Source organism: Anas acuta, chromosome 10 (genome assembly GCF_963932015.1).
Source record: "Anas acuta chromosome 10, bAnaAcu1.1, whole genome shotgun sequence".
Taxonomy (NCBI): Eukaryota; Metazoa; Chordata; class Aves; order Anseriformes; family Anatidae; genus Anas; species Anas acuta.
In genome coordinates, this window is record NC_088988.1 from 3,600,345 (window position 1) to 3,609,820 (window position 9,476).

Here is a 9,476-nt window from a genome sequence, read left to right on the forward strand (position 1 = left end):
TAACCCCATTCTTTGCTTCCACGTCTGTTCTTCTAACATCAGTTACCCTACAGCACACAAAATACCTATCGCAGACGCCACACCAGAGTTGGTATCTTATTAATTTTATCACGTTTCAAATTATGTTAGCTTCTATGTGTGTGAGCCTAAGACAGTACTATACCATTTTACAAGAATAATTAATACTTCAGCAACCAGCCAGTAAATACTTCCACTGAGCAAAACCAAATAAACAAATAAATTACAGCTCATAAATTTATTCCAAGTCATGGGAAAAGCATTACTGAAGATAGCACTGCAGAGCTTATTATCAGCCTCCTGTTAACACAGGGATCCCTGTTCTTTATGATAAGATTATTTAAGGATGACTAACTCATGTTACATTTATTTCCTCTAAACTTGCCCTGGACAACATGAAAAGCAGGAATTGGTTACCTATGAGGGGGAACCTTCATACAGACAGGGCCACAAACAAAATTTAGACATTCAACAAAATGTTTCTGTGGGGTGCCATATTGCATGATGTTGTACCACTAGAAATGAACACAAACATGTAAAAATCATGTCTTTTCCAGTGCCCTGGAACATGAAAACCATGGAAGTGTTCAACGTGTGAGAGAAAAATAGAGAATGAAGAGTTGGTATCTGGAAAGGTAATGCAATATGCAGTTGCATACATTTCACTTTTTTCAATTGTGTATACTTTTGTGTCTTTGCTTTAGTCAAAGCAAAAATTTATCTCTCCCCACTCATAGTCAGCCTTTACAAAATGCAAGAGCTTTCTTACAAGTCATCCTGCTGCCACAGGATCAGTACATTTTCCAGCAAATGACTCACTTTTTTATTCCCCTGCATCTAACAGTAGGGCAGAGAAAACAAGTGCATTTATATTGTTTCTGGTTGGCTGTGCAGCTAGAAATTGTGCTGCTATGACTTCATTCTCACCAAGGGACTTGCCGTTACAGCAGGCTGATCATCGTGTTTTAGGCATGACAAAAGGGAAAACCTGTGCATGGTTATTTAAGGCAATCACTGAGCCACTTTTGGTAGTGTGTCATGATATCGATTCACTTAACTGTGCTTGGCGTTCAATAATGCTTATGGCAATCTCACCCCGCCACGAGCCACATTAGGTATCGCATGGTCAGGGCCTTAAGTGTTCTTTGTTTCAAGGATCAGCCTCTAATGTAGGCTTCTTAGAATAGTATGGATGAAATAAGCCTACATGAGATATTCCCGCATTCTGTCTTAATGGAGAATATCTAACCAACACTTGGATTTTTCACTCAAAAATCCATGTTGGAAACTCCAGCATTAAGATTAAATACTTGGAGCAACCCTGCACTGGTTAAAGGAACAGCTGGGTAGTCTATCATGCTGCTCCTGGCTCAAATATAATTAAGATTATCAGAGATTGTCACACCATAATATAATGATACCTTCCTATATGGAGCCATAGTGCCTTTTACTCTTCAGCAACCAGCAAACATTAGGATGAACTCAATACGGTGAACATTTTATCTGCAACTTTAGTGGACCCCGTGTTTGGGGTACCTACTACCTGGTACCCAGAGATGTAGGCATCGGTGTCATTCTTCTCTGCAGGAAAAGAGAGCCTCTCCTGGGACTTTCTGAGGGGGTTGCAGAAATAATCTGGAGTTACTACACCACTTGGATATTAGAGTACTGGCAGCCCTCTATCTTCATTTTTCCTCAAATTGTTGTAAGTGCGAGGAAATTATAGAAAAATCCTGGCGAAGCAGCTGTGCTTTATTTTGATGCCTTTACCTACCACGGCCTCAAACAGTTTCACATTGAAGGCATATGGCCGGCCTGTGACTGATCCAGTCCTAACAACCTATCACAGAAAATAGGATTAACCGAGGGAAGACATACAGGTAATGAGAGTTCACTTCAAACAGTAGTGTGCATTCAGTGCTAATTCATCAATAAATTCATTACATCAGTGGATGACTAAATTTGCTTTGCTTGGTCATCATCTGACACAGCAACACGGTGATACCTGGGCCTAATTGATCACTTTCTAAGTTTGTAGGCAACAGTGTGATATATCACTGCATTCCCTGCAGTTATACATGAATTTGACTTCCAGAGGACAAAAAATCCAGCTCAAGCCCATGTCAGGTGAGAAGCGCCACTCTTCTCATACATCCTCACTCATGTTAGACAACTGGCTGAAGCTGCTGGTTTCAGGGCTGTAGATCTGCCTTCAAGACAGTTGTTTTGCTTGCCCATCGCACTGTTACTGGAAGGGGAACAACTCTTTCCAACCCAAGATGAAGGGGAAGAAATAGCCTCAAAAATCATACCTGTTGTCATGGAAACCAGAACAAAGATTTTGGAGCCCAACTGGATGCATTTATAAATCAGAGATGAGGAAAATCCTACCCATTTGTAACAATACCCTAAGTGGAAAATGCTTTTATTATCGGAAGTCAAGTGGCTACTAGCTCAAATGCTGCAATGTAAAGAAGTACGTGGGTTATCTTCTTCTATAATACATGATCACATCAGAACCAATGGTACTTGTGTTTGAGAGAGGCAGAGAGACAGCAGTAGCCATAGAAACAGCCTGCTCTTCCTCAGTGGCAGAAGGCATCACGCAACACAGTTTTGGTGGTGGCCTCGCACTCTTGCCAGCTGGGTTTTTGTGTGTGAGGCGGTTTCTGGTGCACCTCGAGCTGCTGGGATCAGCATGTTTTATTTTGTGTGATTGCTTGGCTCTGAACTGAAAGGGGAATACACAGGGAGGGTTTTCCTACCCCCTAGATCAGGACCTTCTTCTTCCGCAGTGGCTCCCAACCATTTGCAGTGTTTCGCTGCCTCACCTTCCTTCCCTCCCCACCTTGAATCCCCATTTTCCCATGTTAGATACCAGCACAAAAGCCTGCCAGAGCTTGTTGGTCCGGACTCTGGTCTGTGACGTACATTTTTAGTGTTGGAAATCACCACTTCAAACAACAACTTGAGCCCTGCTGGGGACACGCATGCTGTGAGCCAGTCCCAGCCTGCAGGTGACTCGCACAGCAGCCTCTCAAAGCTATCGCAGCTTCCTGTTATGATCTTGATCTCTTGATATGGTACCTTAGTATAAAAGCATACTGCCTCCTGCATGTGTGATAACAAGACCCAAGCTGTAAAAACCCAGCCTGATCCTCAAGACTGTGTTCATTATACTGAGGAGAAAGGTAGGATTTAAGGTTTAAGTCCATTTATTATTGACAGCTTCACTCTATTAGAGCAGGTCAATACAGCTTGGAAACAGAACACAGAAACAGCTGGTATGCTCTGGAAAGCATTTGCGAGAGATGGATCTGCCACACTCGTCTTGCAAAGGTACCGGACTAACTGTACAGGGAATAAACACAGAAGATGGAAGCAATTTGCTGCCCTGCTTCCCTCTCAGAGCCTATGGCTCCAGTAGGCAGGACAGATGGACCACACAGAGAGCTGCTCCAGAACCAGGCTTCTATAGCCCAAAATTTGGGGAAAAAAAATGTAAGTGATTGGAGTAATCTGGCTATGCAGAAACGTGCAGGGACACGGCTGAATACTATTACTTCTACCAATTACTCCTGGAGCAGAAATCACAGCACAGAGCAGTCAGCAACAACTGGGTGCTGTCCTAATCTGTGCTGGTTTGGCAACTGTTGCTTTGGGAGATGATCATCCCATCACGGTCTCTTGTTTATTCAGAGAAAAGTAAGCCAAGGACTTGGAAGTCAGATAGCCACATTCCGCTTAATCTGGACAGAAATGTGGAAAGCAATAAAAAAGGCCAGCTACACCAGAAAATACACTGCACTGCACAAAAAGAAAACTAATAGATAAAATCCAACCTGTGCGGTAGGGAAGAAGGTAGTGTTACGGGAAAAGAAGCCACAAGTAACAAATAAAGGAGTGCAATACTAGTCGCACAAACAACCAAAAATGGCACAAAATTTATTAGTTTACTTAATAGCTTTTAAAATCCCACAAGCCCTGATCGTGTTTCCATCACTTCTTTTCAAAACCTAAGAGTTCACCATACAGCAGATGACAAAACACTGGTTTCTTGTTACATGGTGGGTGTAAATACTGTACAGTGCCAAGAAACACAGCTGTCCTGCTGAAAAAGACTTCCTTCACTAGTAACTACAGATCTAAGATGCTTGTAAGGGTTTTTCTCCCACTGTTTGCAGAAAAAGAGGGAGTCTGTATGTGTTACAGAGGTGAACAAGGGTGAAAATGACTTCAGGAATTTTACAGAAATTTTCCCAGCTCCTACTCATTTTTTTTCCTCTTTTTTTTTTTTTTTTTTTTGGTTCTGTTTTGTTTTCTAGAGACAATGCTCTAAATTTGTTTGATTCCTTCACTGTATTTCCACCTTACTGTCTCTGCTGGTGTTACTGCTTCCAGGGTTTTGGTCCCGCAGACCAAAGAGTCTGACCACGAGAGCACAATGGTGATAGCACACTGTGAGACTATCAACATTCACATACACTTCCAAAAATCCGGGCCACAGTGCTGCTACTCATGGTGTTGTGTGCATTACAACTGAAACAGATGACATGCAGGCTGTGCTCTGAGGGGGTGAGACCTTCTGTTTCCGTCAGGAGCAAGCAGATCCTCTGCTTTTCATCCTCAAGTTCTCTATACGGAAGCAGTTAAAGTTATGAATTGCCAGTCTCCACAAAAAACTTCCTTGTTAGAACAAACACCCTTGAACAAGTTCACAGATTGCATGTTTCTGGTAGAAGGTTCTCTTGTTAAGGATGATTTGCCTTGTTAAATTTACTCTGGTTTGTATGAAGATTATAGCAGATGGTTTCTTAAAGATGGTTTCTAAAACCTCCAACCTGGGCCACAGGCCTTGCTATGAAAGAAGTTAAAAGTGCTATATATCAAACCGTGAACCCAGGGAATGTGAAGGCATTTGCCTTTGAAACACTCAGTAAGAGAGACACCAAACTAGTCTGTTACCAGACCAGGCCAAGGGAGCCCAGGAGAACTTCATATTCATATTCTCTCCTGACTGTGGCTGTGCATTTCTTCTAGTTGTCAGGATCTGGTCCACAGTCCCCAGTAATCTTTCTGATCTACATAGCTGCAACACACACTACAATTTAGTTTAGTAAAATTAGGCATTGCAGTTTTGCTGTAGACACAGAGGCTGCTTCTTGGTGACATCAGTTAATAAGGTGTAGCAGGAAGCTTTCATCCCACCTGTAAATACATTTTCTAGGATACCACATATTACTATCTTTACTCATGATCAGATTAACCTCTTGACTGCAACCTTTCTTTTTTTTGCCCTTTTATAGAAGGGAGCTAGTTACTAGCAGGCAGAGGTTTTTGTAAAGGGAAGTACAAAGAGTTGCAAAATCCACAACTTCCTTTGTGACTACCTACAGCCACAGCTCTGATTAGTCAGAGTCTTTTTTTTAGCCGTATATGGCAATCTCATAAAAAAACAGAAGAGAAATCAGGTAACTGGCTGCAAGGCTGGGACTGTCACAGGAGCCAATTAAATGCAGAGACGAATAATACATATATAAAAGGGCATCAGAGGGTAGGGTTAAGACGATACCTTTTAAAGTCAAAGGAATTTGGTGCTGAGGTCACCCTGTAAGATGACCAGTGGCCTAAGCCTACAACAAGTTTCATTAAATATCAACTTATTTTTTATTATTTTTTTAAAGGATTTAACTTACTGTTAGTGTAGGTGGCCTGCCAAAAATCAAGTTTACAAGCAGAATAGAAAACACAGAGTGTAACGGCATTAAAAAGAGGTACAATGACTTTTGTGTTCAATAGAACCCAAAACAAGGTTTTTATAATCTCATTTCACTGTTTTCAAGAGGTCAGGTTTGACCTTGTTGGCAAAGGCCAGATTTAAGCAATGTAAGGAAACTAAAATGCTGAGTAATAATTGGAAGCTAGAAGTATTGAATGTGTTTCCTTCATGTGAATGCAACTAACAATAAGCTCTCTGGAACAGAAGTCATCGATATCTCTCTGCATAGTCTTTGGCACAGTAGGGTCCCATTCTAAGCTGTCCTTTAATAATAATAATAATAAAAAAATATGTTACCACAGTGGAAGCTATGTATCGTATCAATGACAAACGGCAATGATTCTCTGCATCATTGCCATCAGAGAGTAATGATCTTAACATATGTGTACAATACTGATCAACAGCAAAACTTCTCTCTGTTCTAACTCGCGGTAGGAAAAATATAATTTTAAAGAAGCTAAAAGATAATCTAGGTAAGACAAATGTGCTTGATATAAACAAGGGTGCTCAACACACTGTTTACATTCCAGGTCATTATTTTGTAGTGGCTTCCTTAAACTGAAAAGCAGTACTGTTAGAATTACTAGGAATGAAGGTCATAGTCTTGGCAAACTAATAAAACCCCCAAAAATCAATTTAATAATTTCATACAAGTCTAAAGCATACTTTTTTTTTTTTTTTTTAATAAAAGGGGTTTTGAAGGTGTGCTTTTTGCACTCTGCAAATAAATTCACATCTATTACTAGTTCATAAAAATAGCCACAAACATTTCCAAATTTCTGTTGTTTCTTCTTTCCTCCACTTTTTTATATATCAGTATATTCTTGAATGTCCTTAAAAGGCTTCTTGGTGTATTCTCTCTTTCTTACTGGTGGAAACAAAGTGGCTTGAGAAACTTAACTCAACTATAGCATCTGAAAATACATTTGAGGAAGTGACTAGTCATTTACAGAGTGTTACAAACTATTACACTTATGAACCTGATTTCTAGCTTGTTTTTATGCACTCTTGGTGTTAAAAGATTATACAAAAAGGTGTTAGTGTGTGAAATTGTTAGTCTTGGAAATTCCCCCACAGTAGGAGCATAATTTGTGCAATTTAATGTTAGTATCCTGTGGCTTGAGGAGTACATCTGCGCTGTAGATTACAGCTTAGTGCTACAGGCAAGTGGCCAAGTGCCATCCAGTAGCTACAGCAAGCTCAGTTTAGACTGGCAGGCAGGGTAAATAAACCAAGAGTCACCTCTGTTACACGTGGGCAAGACTTAAACAAAAAAAGGCAAAACATCACGTCTTCTCTGCAAAAGCAGCTGCTTGGAGCTGAGGAAGGCCAGATATCCTCCAGTAGCTTTGACTGATTCAGAGCTCACCAGTTAGACAAGAGAGGTCATGAAATTACCATGCATTTGTGAAGATCATAGAGATGCTGACAAACAGATTTAGCATAAGGTCAGTTAGACTAGAATCTCTAGCCCTGTATTTCCAGTCAAGAAAATACATCACAAAGACAGAGATACAATACAAAATTCAAGCTTTAGGAAAAAAAAAAAAAAAGACTTCCAAAGTGTCAAAGAAAAGAAAAAAAAACTAACTTGAATTCAAAAATTTTGCTTTTATTTATTATGTATGTTTACCCTTTCTCCTTAGGCATAAGCTGGAAATTCATTACTTCTGACAGAAACCAAACAATCGCAGCAGACTTTCTAGTAAGTGCTTATGTAGCCCAGGGAAGGAGCTTTATCAGGAACGGAATTTTGTCCTTGTGGTACATATTATGTTTACCGAGCTCGTAGGAAAGAGATTAAAATAATTTATCATAAGAATTTTTACTCCCACATATATGCCAATAAACCTGAGAATCACATTTTCAACGCAGCTGAAGCACCCAATGTAAGCTTCACAGTTAACTTTCTTAACATATTTCGCCACCGTGTGGACAAATAAGCTTCAAGCAGTTTCGATTAACTGCTGAATTTGTGCTCACACATTACATGAATTTTCCTATTCCTTTCCTCAGGTTTGACTTGCTATGTCTTGATCCCGCTGACACAACCTGGTTATCTTATGTGGCTCTGGACGACCAAGGCAAACCAGAATCAGTAGGTATTTATTCACCCATGACCATCTTGGAATGCTGCTCAACGTGTTTCTAACTCTGAACTGGCAACAAGAATACACTACATGTTTTTATAAAGCTTTGCATACCACAAAATCTTAAGAAAACTGGGTATTTGGGGAAGTTAACCGAATCAGAATTTTTCCTTGGTACAAAAGAATAAAACAGGCGGGAACTCTGCCATGACTATATCATTTTCTTTCTTTTGTAATAAAGGAACTGTTGAAAAGACACAGATCAGACTGTTATTTCAAGTCACAGGCCAAAGCTGCTAACCTGCCCCATAGAATCTGATTGTGAGAATATAACCAACACTGCTTTGAGGGGAATATGCATGGGCACATTTTCCCCTTGGCTGGAAGGATGCTTCTTGTCAAAGTCTGGCTGAAAATAAACTACAGCTAGACAAACCACAGGCAAGGCATCATTGCTAATAAGGCAAAGGCCTCAATGTATTTATTACAGGAACCAAACTCAGTGACCGCAAGTACAAGGGGAATGCTGCTGAAGTAACATAACTGAGGTGGAAAGAACCAGTTATCGATCTGAAAAAAGTGAGTTTGGGGACAAGTATTTCAACCACTTGGAGTCTTTTTTCCCAAGTATTTCTGCCTCATAGTGAAGGGCAGATGATGACTTTGCTTCTCAGCACTTCTATGGCCTTTACTTTCCAGCCTGGCGTGATTTTGGCAGCCATAAGGTAAAGGTTTAACCAACTCATTGAGATTTATTTATTTTTTTTTTTTTTTTTGTATTTTCTCCCCAATGCCAAGGCATTTTGCCTGACTGAATACCTTGAAAACTACCTGAGAAGGCACCTTAACCCTCTCTGAGGGGCACCACCCCGGGCAGTCGGTCTTCCCCAGCCACAACACGCAAACCTCTGAGTTTTCACCACTCTTTCCCCCTCTACTCTGCCCTGGTGAGGCCCTACTTGGAGCACTGCATCCAGGTCTGGGGCCCCCAGCACCTCTCCTATGAAGAAAGGCTGAGAGCTGGGCCTGTCCAGCCTACAGCAGAGACGGCTCAGGGGTGATCCCATTGCAACCTTTCAGTACTTGAAGGAGACTTATAAAAAAGATGGGAGAACAACTCTTTGCTCAGTCAGATATTGAAAGTATGAGGGGGAATGGTTTTAAAAGACAAGAGGGGAGATTTAGAGGTTAGAAGTAAATTTTTCACTCAGAGAGTAGTGAGTTGGCCAGAGCGGTTGTGGATGCCCCATCCCTGGAGGTGTTCACAACCAGGTTAGATGAGGCCCTGATCTAGTGGGTTGCATCCCTGCCTATAGCAGCGGGATTGAAACTGGGTGATCTCTGAGGTTCCTTCCAACTCAGGCCACTCTGATTCTTTTCAGGCCACGCTTTAGGGCCGAGCTGCCCGTGGGGCTGAGGTGAGCGGAGAGCTCCTGGTCAGTGGGGACAGCCCCTTAACCAGGGGGAAGCCCCCAGTCAGCGGGGAGAGCCATTCCCCACACCGCCCCCAGTCTCGGGGGCTCCCAAGCAGCCACCCCAGGCTCTCCACTGCGCTCTGCCACCGCCTGCCTGCCTCCCTCCTTCTCTCT